This window comes from the organism of the source record quoted next, unplaced genomic scaffold (assembly GCF_019419815.1).
Source record: "Pyrus x bretschneideri cultivar Hongxiangsu unplaced genomic scaffold, Pyrus_bretschneideri_v1 Contig86, whole genome shotgun sequence".
Classification (NCBI taxonomy): domain Eukaryota; kingdom Viridiplantae; phylum Streptophyta; class Magnoliopsida; order Rosales; family Rosaceae; genus Pyrus; species Pyrus x bretschneideri.
Window position 1 is genome coordinate 872838 of NW_025999827.1, and position 13802 is coordinate 886639.

Below are 13802 nucleotides of genomic sequence, written 5' to 3' on the forward strand. Positions count from 1 at the left end.
AATGTATATTTACAGTAAGACAAAGATCAGTCATCAACCTTATTGGAAGCCTCAGATTTTCAAAGAAGAAATACCAAAAATGTACTACAAGGTGAAAGAAGATAGAGAAAGAGATGCAGAGCTAGTAGAAAATGATGAACTGTACTGGAACAATTTGACAGAAGAAGAGCTATATAACATTGACAACATAATGGAAGAATGAAGAATTGGTAGCAAATTAGCATAAGTTGAATAACATCATGTAAAATAATGTATTTCCAGACATAAATGTCAACATCATTGTGGACCCCGCTACAATAATAAAATAATGGCATAAGAGTAAATAAAGAAAAGAGCTTGATTCATTATGGACTTTTCATACACAAAATGTCCTTTTGATTAATAATGAATAGTGTTAGGCCATTTTTGTTAAAACTCCCTTAAATTAATAGATCTACAAGTATTTAACTCCTTTAAATGCCACTCAGTACTACGGTGTTATTCCTCTTCACTAGCACCTAAAAGGTCTTAGGTTCAAATCTCGTAAATGATGAATTCAAACCAAATTAAGTTGTATATTATGTGCCTTAGCCGAACTCCCCTCAATTTAGTGAAAACATATTGTTATACTAAAAAGAAAATAAAAAATAAAAAAACTCCTTTAAATTTTTGCTCTAAGACCATCTTCAGTTTTAACCCAAAAACAGTTTTTCTTCTATAAATTTTAGCTTGAGATTATTAAAAATGAATTTAGGATAATTTTCTTTTTCTTAAAGTAGCCTTTTAAAAAAATAATAATATTATGTAGACAATTCTAATTTAATTTTATGAACATTGTAACCTAAAAATATTTAGATTTCGATAAATATTGAAAAATCACTAAACCGACACTATGAAACTCGTGAAACACTATGAAAGAATATGAAAGACATACAAGATTTTTTTTTTAATTACTTTAGCCTTTGGATGTAAATTGGGACCGTTAGATTTTTTTTTTAATTTTTTTTACTGTTGGATTTGATCATATTAGATCTCAGTTGTTGAGTTCAATGAATCTATAAATATAAAACTAAAAAAAATACATATATATGGTGAGCTAGCCCGACTAACCAGAGAGGAATCCTGGGGTAAATTTGCCTCAAAAATGAGTTTTAGGTTAAAAATCATATTTTCCCCAAGGTTGAAGCAAGTTGGGATAAGTTTAGAACCTAAAATTTGAGCTTTACTCCAAGGATTAAAGAAGGTCTAAATGAGTAGTTAGACTTAAAAATTCTATTTTATTAACAAGGAAAAAAAAGGTGTATAGTTAATGTGGATCCTTGCGTTATGTTAAGGTGGATAGCCAAACTCCACCATTGTCGCTGCCATCACCATAACTACCCCTGACACCGCTGTCATTGCCACCACCCCTACTACTAAGTCCATCTTCTTTATTATATACAATTACATCATAAATTTACCAAAAATTTTTACATTGTTTTTTTATACTCACAACACTTTTAAAAATAGAGTTTATCCAACACTCAATTGTTTTATTTGACAGTTGATTATTCTTAAACACAAATAAAACACAATTTTTCTTTCAAGGCACAATAATCCCAAACTGGCCTTAAGCATGACACATTTCTATAGTTTCAACCATAAGTTAAAGATAAAATCCTTCCATTAGATATGTGATCGTAATAACTCTGGCATTGCATGTATAAGATGGTTGAGCTAATCATAGTTCATAACATGTGAGATGTTATTGATTAATGTGAATGCAAATTTCTTCCTTCTTGTTCTTGGACAAAAATGCATCTGAAAAAACAATTAACACCTTAGGTCAAGGTCAAAAGCCTCACGCACCCACGATGAATGAGGGGGGCTTTGGCCGAAGAATCTCTGATGCCAAAGTTAGAATTTTGAGGGAAAAGTGTTTAGAGAATTTCGCAAGAGAATTCAACTTAGGTTTTTTGACAAAATGAGGTGGTATTAGGAGAATGGGGACCGGCCACATTTGGTGTTTTTTGGTGTTAATTACAATCAATTAGCTAATTAATAAATTAATTGTGTGATAAATCAATTAATTAGCTAATTAATATAATTTGGAAGAAATAATTTGGGAGTTACCTTGTGAGGAAGATTTGATGAGGATGGATGAAATAGGTTTTGGATAAAGACCTACTTTGATCATTTTTGACCTTGATTGAGCCATGATTGTCTGCTGCTCTTTTTTACCCTACAATCCACGTGTCACCTCCATATTTTTCTCAATTATTTTTGGCTCCACAAATGCCCCATACCTGTTAGGCTACTGGCAGGAAAGGGCAGCAGGTGTAGAGATCTCTTTGCTTTAGGAAACATAGGATTGTTTCCTATTTTGATGTTGGTTCCCTCTTTAATTGGAAATTAGATCCTTCTAGGAAAGGGAAATAAATTTCTCTCAAAGCCTATTTAAGTCTACCTTAAGTAGATTATTAAATCAACTTTGGAGAGCAATTTATTTTTCCCTACATAAGAGAGAAAGCTTAGAGGATATTTGTTCCCCCTCCTCTAGCAATCTTCTACATTTTGCAAATAATCATCTTTCATTCTTGCTTTGTCTTCACATCGCTTCAAGCTAAGAAAAATTAATTTTTCTTGTCTTCTTAATTTTTTTTGGGAGCCTCGAGGCTTGAAATTTGGCTTGACAAGGGTCATGGAGGTGCGAAAAGTTGGCTGGGAAGCCACGGCAAGGTTGTTTCTGTGTGTGGCTTGGTGTGGCTTCGACTTAGGTCTGGGCGTTGTCTGGGCATTGGGGCACCATGATGTTGTGTTAGGGCTAGAGCTCGGGCCACTGCTGATGGGCGAGGAAGGCGTAGGCCTTCCTTCATTTTTTTTTTTTTGAAGGTTAGGCTTGGGCCTGTGCTTGGGAGAGAAGAGCAAGGAGGCCGAAAGGCCTTTTAGGCCAAGGAATCGAACTAAGCCGTGGGGTCTGGCATGGTCACTAGGTTCTTGCGATTTGGGCCGTGATTTTGGGCCAGTGGCCCTGATGCGCCGGCAGTTGTTGTTGTTTTGTTTTGTTTTTTTTTTTTTTTTTTTTGTTAGAGCAGCCGTCTAACAAATTTACTTCGCGTCTTTGTAGAATTTCCTGGAGCATGTCTTCCTCGAACCACAAGAATGATGATGATGTGTCGCCATTGTATCGTCTAGGCGGGTCTCTGAGCAAGGTTGGTGACTTCAAGGTTGCTCACTTCAAAATTAGCTCCGATGACTAGTTTAAAGACTTTCTTGAGGAATATAGGCACGCTATTCCGTTGGGAGTGCAGGTGAAGCGTGTCAAGGATGGAAGCAACCGTGAGGCGTACAATGGGGCTTGGAGAGCCATCAAGTTTCACCTCTACTATTTTGTGTTGGGGTTTACTTTTCCTCTGCCGCGCTTCTTCCAAAAAGTGCTCTGCTCCATGAAATGTGCCCCCGTTCAATGCTCTCCAAATGTGGTCCGTGTTATGGTGGGATTCCTCAATCCAAGCCAATTCTTTGACTTAGATCTAACCGTCAACAAATTTTGGTACTTCTTTGACATAGGCCACATAGAGGAAGTTGGGCAGCTGCGGTTTCACCATAGGCTCTTCGATCATTTGAGCAAGAGAGATCATGATTGGGCCAATGAGACTCTGGAGAAAAGTGGAGAATGGGAGTCTAATTCTTCCCCCGAGCTGTGTGTTCCAACAATCTTCATATTTGGTAAGTAGGTTACTCAATCTCTCAGCTACTTTGTATTTGTGCTAAGCTGCTATCTAATTTTCTAATTATCTCTCGCTGCTTTTGTAGATTTAGAGTTTGGCTCAACTCTTAAGACTTCTCCGAACATGAAAATAGTGCATGTCGCTTTGGGTATCCCTTCCGAGTACCGTGAGTGGAGTTAGCTGCTTAGTCCTCTTTGTAGGAAGAAAGATGGGCTACCCTCAAGAGAGGAGATAAAACAGATCAAGGTAAAGGCATTAGCTCATCCGATCGTCATCGTGGAGCCCGCTGTAAATGAAAGTGGGAAAAAAAGACCTTCGCCGGTTGCCCCAAAACTTGTGATTGGCTTAACTTCTCCCAAAGGTGAGAAAGATAAGACTACTAGATAATGTCCGTCTAGGGCTAAGTCTAGTTCACCTTTGGAGAGGCTTGCTACTATGAAGAGTGACAAAGAGCCTTTGCCTACTAAAGTGGTGCCAAAACCCATTCCCTCTACTGCTGAGACCAAATCATCTACTGAGAAGAAGAAGACTGCTCGTGCGGGCAGTTATGAGAAATCCACCAAGTCTGTTTCCGGGAAAATTGCTGAGATTTGTGCGCTTTTGAGACCAAATATGCTCGAGGACATGGATGTGTATGCCAAGTTTGTTAATGGCGTTAAAAGGGTTATTAGCTCAAATTCCTTTACAAGCTGGGTTATGTAGACCATTTTTTTGGGTGGGCATCTGACTTTGAGTTTTCTGGTAAAGACTTCGAGACCTTTTCCCTTTCTCTGGAAAACTTGCTTGCCTTTACTTTCAAGGCTTCCATTGGTGAAGTAGTCGGAGAAGTTGATGCCCAGGCTGGAGCGGCCGGGGATGAAGTGCTGGATGGTGCCGTTGTTGAGGGTATGGCGACCGAGTAGTCATGGATCATCCAAGCTGCTGAAGTGTAGTCTTCTAGGTAGTCTTTAGGATTTTCTTTGTTTTCCTTGTTGGTTTTTGAACTCCTTTGGTCTTTGCTAGTTGTTTATCAATTTTGCTAGAAAATTTAATAAACTTGATTCCTTCGCTTTTTTCCATCTTCGCTTCATTTGTTCATGCCCTAACCTTTGGTTTTATAGACCAGTGGCAGGCGTGCTACTTTTCTATAAGCAGACATGTTCACGTAGCCTATGTAGTCGTAGGTGTTGGTGCAGAACTTTACAAAGTTGTTAGTCATAGGGTCGGCAGCCGAATGCCTTACTTACAGAAGAAGATGAGTCCACGTGACCATTTGGCTGTTAACTTTGGCTTTCTCCAATTCCGTAGGTTGCATAGCAAGTATCACAACACTTTAGGACTTGATGTAGATCATTCCACGCTTTGACAGAAATGAAGTCTATCGACTGTGTAACATGTCAACAATGGACGAAGCTTCATATGTGCGCTTTAACTTGTTTAACCTTTCATAGAAACGTACCGTTGTATAAGTTTAGCACGACTTATAGCTCGAAGGGCAAGTCGCAAGCAATTTTCTGGAAACCATAGGTTACCTTAGTGCACTCAGTAGAAGCTTTAAGGTTCCAAGGCAGCCGTCCATAGAGTGTACTACGTAATATGCCCTTTCCATCTCTAAGGCCTGGTTCCTCGCAGATTAGGCCAAAAGACCCAAAATCCTTCAATTAGCTAAGCCTTGAAAAAGACCATTGTGACTACTTCTAGGAATCCTGGTGCAAGCCATCGTGCATCTAGTTATACTAGGGCAGCCCGACTCATCCATGTTTGGATATTCAGAGTGTAGAGTTTATCCTCCCGCTTTGGAGAACAGACTCATGTGGGTGTCGGGGAATTGGTTTACACTTTCACACTGGAGAGCATAGTTGGTCCATCGGGGGGTGCAATTCCTGCGTTGAGCCTCTGAGAAGGGCGCGGTCTTCTTTTAAAGTGCAGGAGTGGTCAATTGTTGTAGACATGTAGTTAAGCCAAGTTGTACATTAGTTCTAAATTCCTCATTGAAAAATGAGTAAAATGAACGAAAACTTAGTTGTAAAGTAGAGACTGCACAACAACAGCATAATCCTCACTTTGCAAGGTGGTGCCTATTGAGCTGCTCGAGTTCTTCGGGTTTTGATGTAGCGGGAAGTCACACATGGTACTCCCTCAAATTGTAGGCGTTTCACGGCTTTTCGATCTCTTTGTCTTTATGTTAGCGATGACATTCTCGACCCTGATATTCGCGAAACACCAGGGTAAGTACGTGTTGGCCGACACCTGAAGGTGACGAAGCCATATTAGAATGCATGAGAACAAGAAATAAATAAGACTTATAAATTTAAATATAGGAACGTGTTCAAAGCATACAATCTAACTAGAACACTAAAAGGAAGAATATAAAATTAAATGAATAAGAGGGTGGGTCCTACTCTAAGAGGACTCAAAGATGTTGATGGGGAAGTACCTTGACGTCGGGATCGTACATCTTGATTCTAAATCTTGAAAGGGCGCAAAACAAGCATGAGTAGACCAAGTTGATATATATATATATATATATATATATATATATATATATAATACTAAAACAGTTATCAACATACTAACCCCTAAAGTCTTATGAAAACATCAATAGCATAATATGGAGTACGTCTTCCAAAAACCCTAGCATTCCATAAAACCTTTCCTGAAACATATCTCATATATAGTGTGCTAAATAGTGGTATCCAATAATTATATCTCCCGACCCAATGCCAGCTCCATGTCTCTGCGCTTGTAGCTAGAGATTACTTCTTTTGGCCCAATGCCAGCTCCATGTCTCTCAGCCCGAAGCCAGAGATTATTTCTCCTGGCCCGCAGCTAATAACCATAATCCTCGTCGGTATAGTGACCACTAGATAAGTACAAAACCATTGAACATAAACTTTCCAAACATAGGTATATATATCTCAAAAACATCTTCATAGTATAAAGTCCTCAATCATCTATACTATAAAGAAGTGTGCAAAAGCATGTTCATAAGCTGTATAAAGTCATTCATCATCTATACTACAATGAACATGAGTTTGATAAAATATGGTAATTCAAAATATTCTCAATTAGCATAATATCTCATAAAAACGTTTCATAAAATGTAATCATTATGTTCATAAGCAGTATAAAGTCATTCATCATCTATACTACAATGAACATGAGTTTGATAAAATATGGTAATTCAAAATATTCTCAATTAGCATAATATCTCATAAAAACGTTTCATAAAATGTAATCATTAAATCATGCTTTTCATGTATGCATTTCTACAATTAAAACATGCATTTAAGAAGGGGTCTACTCACATATACTCCGTCGTCGAAGAGCCATGCAAACTAGCAAAGACGAAAACGCTACAATAAATGCCCCAAAGCACATAAAGGGTCTAATTAATAAACCTATACCCAAATGATTGAATTTGGGAAAATGGATGTCAAAAACGGGTCCAGGACGTCCAAATTAGCCTACGAGGGGTCCCCAAACGAAACCCAAAAAAGTCAACAAAAAGTCAGCTTTGACAAGTAAAAGTCAAAGTCAACGGTTATACCGGTCAACAATCAACGGGTTCGGGTTGGTGAACAGGTCACGGGTCCAGGTCGGACTGGGTTGGGCTTGAAACTATTGGGCCAGAGGCCCAAATTGGATGGCCCAAGGGCCTGTCTATCTCTAGGTTGGGTTCGATTTACACGGGCCCAAAAGCCCAACTTCCACACAGCCCAAACGCTTATTTCAAAGGGTTTTGGCTTGAATGCAAAGGCCCGAAAACCTAATCCCACATGACCCTAAGGCTTAGGTCTAAAAGGGTTAAAGGGTTTTCAAATGGGCTAGGCTTGAAGTCTGGTCGGATTATATTTGGGTTTTTGAAAGAAAACAAAATAAATAAAAATAAAAAGGGTTTAGGTTGGGTTTAAAGCTCATGAGCCGAAGCCTTTGGCCTTGGGCTAAGGGTTTAGCGAGCCAAAGGCCCTAAGTGAAGGAAGATTTGTTAAAAACAAGTTCATTTGAGCAACATCAACAACATGCAATTAACAATTAAAAGGCGGAATCATGTTTATATGCACTCAAAAACAAAACTTAACCCATGAACTTCAAAGCCTAGTAGATAGGTGAACCAAGACTCAACTCAAAACAAAGTGAGTTGAGAAATCAATACCTTTGTAGATTCCTCTTTGCATAAGCAAAGGCTAATCACCCAAAGAGAGGGCCTTCATTCCTTGCATCTTAGATCCATGGATTTGGATGGATGAAAAGGTTTCTCCAAGTTCCCAAAATTGAGAACCTCTAAGTCTCCACACCAAGGCATATTGTAGAAGAAATGAGTGACCTAGAGGAAGTAAGATTGCTAGATGTTTTCCTCTAGGGTGGCCGGCCTTTTTGAGAGCAAAGGGAGGTTTGTGTTCTCATCTTTACTCCTTAGAAAACCCTAAGGATGAAATGGCTATAAAGATGTCTTTATACCACCTCACAATGGAGTGGCAAACTTGCAATTAAGCCAAGTTCACTACCCTCCTCTAAATGGCCGGCCATATGGGATTTATTGGGCTATTTGGGTCTTTGTGAATCATTATTCATTAAGTTGTCATACAACTTAAGTCAATGGACTTGACGTTCGAATCCCATTGGGCCTTAAGGTCCAAAACTATCCCGAGGTCTTTTAACGAACTTATTCGTTTGATTAATAATCATATTAATTAATCCTTGCCATAAACAATTAAACCATTTAATTATTCTTACTCATCTCCGTTGAATCTTCAATCTCTACCTTACACGGTGTACGATCCATTAGGTTCCTTTTAGCGAGGCAGTGGGCGATTCAAACTCTTTCAAATCGATTGTGAATTGAAACTTACTTTCAATTCTCCCGTTAGTGATAATACACTTTTAGGGCTTCCACAAACCATGGTTGACGCCTAGCAGCATGTCATGGTTACCCAAGCTAATCAGAAGAGGTGGAGAACCTATTCAGTTTTAGGATTACAAATGCAATACGGTCTTTCTCTAATACAATACTCTTGACCACTTTGTTTGGTTTGATAGTTTATTCATGTCTACTATCCAATGTGAGTCTTGTGCTTATATGATTACCTTGAATGTGATTTGGAACACATTCCTAAATCTCATTCATACTTTGGCCAAAGATTCTTAATCATATCATAGAGTATTCTCCCTCAAACAGTTTGAAGGTTAGAGATCCCTTGTTGCGCATTCACTTGCCTCCATGGCTAAGTGGCTTAACCCCAACGATGCCGTGGACACCCTCCTGATGGAGTGACTTTGACATAATCAAAGATTAAGGACCTAACCACAAGACAACTGTGATGCCTCAGGTCAAAAGACTAATTTGCATTATCCCAACCATGAGTTCTCATGTGACATGAATATGAGAACTCTTCGTTGATCGTGTTCAGTGAACTCATTCTCTATTGAGCACCTACGTACTTGTCTTGATGTCACACACACCAATGACTCGAGACTAGTCACTCTCCCTGAGAGAAGTCATAGCACGTACTGATCTTAACGGACTGTCAATGCCTAATTGACAATCCTATGATCAGGAACGTTTAGGATGTGTCAACAAAAGAATGGTCTCATGAATCTAACTTCTTTAGATCGCATTCTTCCAATCACATATTCCTTGGACTTATCGTTTAAGCATATAACATTTATATGAGACGGCTCAAACAATAATCTTTGCCTTTAATATTAAACTAGATTAGTTTAACATGTGAAATGTCCATAAAGTATCATCATATGATTGGTTTTAGGGCACATTTCCAACAATCTCCCACTTGCACTAGAGCCAATCAGCTTAGTCATCAGTGATGATACCTCTTCTGTAGTCATTTCATAAATGGCTGAGTAGTAGGCCTAGACAATGGATATCTAAATGTTATCCATAGAAGCAACCTTGAGAATAACGACGTCACCATTATACATGATTCTCAATCATGTGGTTCAGTCTCTCATTTGAGTTCGGACCTTGATGAGACCTTGATTCCCTGGCTTGAGCTATCGCCCCATTAGTGTCATACACTTTCTGGTTGGAACCGAATGGAGAGTTCATAAATGAACTTTCCCATCCAAACAACAATGTTGTAAGCTTCTATATGGCAATATATTTTGCATACATGATGGAACACATTAAAGTCATTACTTTTAACGTTTCCACCCAAATATCTCTTTAGTCATAATAAAGAGATATCTCATTATCACTTCATTCATAATGAAGAGATATTCTATGATGGATTAGATTCATAATCTAATACATTTACGCTTCCATTACGTTACTCTAATTCTTCCTCATTCTTGAGGAATCCATCCTTAGTATTTCTTAAATACCTAAGGATTCACTTGACAGTTGCCATGGTTCTGATCCTGGGCTTGCACTGATATCATCTTGTACCGTTCTAGGTACAACTTATATCAATGTTTTCATACAATATGTAATACATAAATCACCTTTCTGCGTATGCATAAAGGATTCTATTTACGCATTATTTCTTTGGGAGTCAAAGGGTACATTCCCTTTGAGAAGAACAACTTCCTAGTCTCACTAGAATTGTCATTCTAATTGAAGTTTATCATCATATGAGAAACTTCCTAGCATCTCTTGTCTATTTTAGGGATTGATATAATCCAATTATATCTTGAAATCTATCATTATAGATTTCCATCCCATGTATATAGACTATGTATCCCATATACATTCTATCATTATAGAATGTTTAAAGTCATAACTTTAACGATGAAGAATTCCTTTCATTTTCAAAATTAATATATATCATGTATATATATTCAAATTTAGGAATATGATCAACTCCCACTAATCTTTTGTAAACCTAGTAAACAAAAGATTCATTTACATCTTTATGAGAAATCAAACAATTGATCTTTTCTCATAAGACGCTTATAACTCCCACTAGCTTGCTGAGATCCATGATGGATGGATCTCTACAACTAACCTGTCTTGTGATTTATAGTTTTAGACATATATTATCAAGACTATCTTAATAATGGTTTCGGAAACCCATATTATGTCCAAACAATTCAACTGAGACGGTTTATAAATCCTTCTGGACTACCTTGGAGCTTGTGGTATATGAACTAGGTTGTCTTAGAAGTATATATCATATATATATGGGTAATTGATAATGTCCAACGAACTAAATCTTATTCATGTTCATTCTTCTCCTAATGGAGAAATTCATTATCTTACGATGCTACTTTCCTTGATATTTTTCAAGGAAATTAATCTAAAGTGTTACTTTTTCCTTGGATCAAATCTAAGGAGGTAAATACTTTAGACGTCTTACTCATCTACTTACATTTCTTGAATTCTTTGAAACCTTTTGCAAAGTATTCGGACTTGTGTTTATTCAAAATAAACTATAGTCCAACCGAGAGTGATCTTCGGTGAATGTCATACAACATGAGTAGTATTATGTTGTGGACAAGTGCCACTAACATCTAAGTGAATTAACCTCAACAACTTTGTGATTCTTTCTTCTTTCCAAAAGAATAAATATTCGAACATTTCGCCTCTATACAATTTTAACAAGAAGGTATTGGATCCGGATCTAACGATCCAAAGCATCCATCTATGACCAACTCGTAACTTATGTTTTAGAGGTATCACAACTCAGTTGGGAATAGTTACTACCTTGCAACCTTTTGGGTTTTAAGCATCGTTATATTCTTAAACAGTTAACACTACCATATCATCTCTACTATAGAGACAACCAATTAAATTACAATAATCTAATTATTGATTAATAAAGAACAATGTTTTGTCAAACAAAACATTCATCCATCTCTACTATAGTGACGGATTTAAGTTCCTTAAAATTGGAATGTAAAGACAATCTTTAGTATTTTCCAATTTCTTTGGTAGTTCATATGAGGAAGTAAGTACAATCCGCTTTCGCAGAGATCTATATTCGATTCACGTTTGGAATGTGAAGTACTTTCTCTTCTCTCATTAATCTTCTACTTCTTATTAGCACACTTTTACAACAATTGTAAAACATAGTTACTAATACAGAATCATGCATTCAAGTAGAAGAACCAACTGTTATGAACTTTTCAAGAACATTTTACAACACCTTAAAAAGGTGTGTTCTTGACACTTGCAAGACATTTCTTGCAAATACCCCTTCCAATGTCCATCCTTTCATAAAGAAAGTTTGTTCCCTTGGAGTTATTTTGCCTTCTTCATTTGACTTCCCTTTTGATTACAATAGTCATGGTCCCTAAACTCCCACTATCTCTCTTGAAACTCATTTCAAATGTGTTATACACATCAAACGATTTGGAGAGCGTGCGGTTATTGTTCACTATATAGTTTACAATAAACTTAGTGAACCATTAGGATAGGGACACAAAGGTGAAGTCCTTGCCTAGTTTCCGTCTCGTTAAGTGGTTTAACAAAGGTGAAGTCCTTGCCTAGTTTCCGTCTCGTTAAGTAGTTTCCATCAATAACACAATTGTTCACTATATAGTTTACAATAAACTTAGTGAACCATTAGGATAGGGACACAAAGGTGAAGTCCTTGCTAAGGACCCGCCCCGTACCCGCCCCGACCCGCCTATACCCGCCCCTACCCGCGGGCCCAGGACCCGTTTGCCCAACCCTATAACTAACCTTCCGTTCCGTAAAACCCGTAAAATAAATTGAGACGGGTTGTCACAATCTACCCCCATTAAATAAAATTTCGTCCGGAAATTTAAAATAACTTGCTACACTAAAAAATAGGACAAGAAAATATATATGTATAGAAGAAATCAATTCAGAGTGGTTGCACAAAAGGGAAAATGCCACACCGTCACAATCGAGTTGCAATGATTCCATCTTTCATGCCTCCAGGCTTATACTTTCTTTCCCCATCAGTGTAAAAGTAGAACATATACTTTGTAGGGATATAAAGTCGAAAATGTATAATAAAGTAGGGTCAAAACTAAGTACGCCAAATACGATAGCGTCACAATAGATATGTACTAACATATAGGTGGAAAACTCGCACTGAACTTAAAACTGAAAACGGAAATACTTCCCCCAAAACATTTGTAACGTCAGAAAACACGTAAAACTATAATATGGTAAGTTAAAATACTTTTACTGAAAACCAAAACCGAAAATGAAAGTGGGTCTCGCTCACGCAAACATAACATCACGTACTTCGAGAATAGTTGTCTCTGGGTCGAGCCCCAACAATGACAACCCAATAACATCTACCATAGACGGGTCTAATGCCCACTTGCTTAATGAACCTAACAAATAAATTATCGATACAACAGTCGGCCGCCCCCGACATCGACCACACATTTGTTGTTTCAATAAGCAAGCAGTAATTTCTCAAAAGTGTACAATTTTCCCGTGTTGTGAATTTGATCCTCTGAATACAAGTCGGAAAAACTCTTATGTCAACCAGGGTTGCCAGTAAAAACTCTTGTACCATGTTGCGAAAAGTATCATGCCCAAACCAAGCAAAATAAAAACTGTCGTTGTTAGAACTCCATCTAGTACCAAGCACCCTATCCTTCTCGGTTTTCCCAAATGTGATCAACTACTCCATTGTTTTGCCAACAAAGAACCCATTAGAAAATTGTACCTTGGGATTGATGCGAGATTTATACGCGCACAAATTAAACCCTCTTTTTGACAATTGTAGTATAGGTATAAGTAGGGATCGTTCTGGACCGGGGATTAGGAGGGATTGTTAATCTCTTGGAAACTGACTCAAAAACGTAAAAACAATATAAAACACTAAACTAGACTCAAAGAATGTGAAACTAAACGTTAAAACATTAAGACAAACCAAAAGACTCAAAATGCTTTAAAAACACAAACTAAATTGATTTCTAACTAATTTGACAATAAAGTAAAGGGGGAAATGTGTTTGGACGAGATTAAATTAAATGGGCAAATTGTAATTAAAGGCAAAACGTAAATATGAATGAGATGAAAATATGGATGATGGAATAGCCAAGGGGTTCTTCTCCACACATGTTACACTTGCATACAAGATTGATTCTCAGTTGGTCTTTCGATAAATTATGATTTCTCAACACCCCGGGTTAATTAGGTCCGCTTAAATTAACCGTCAAGTTTTCCTTAAGTTAATGAATTGGATG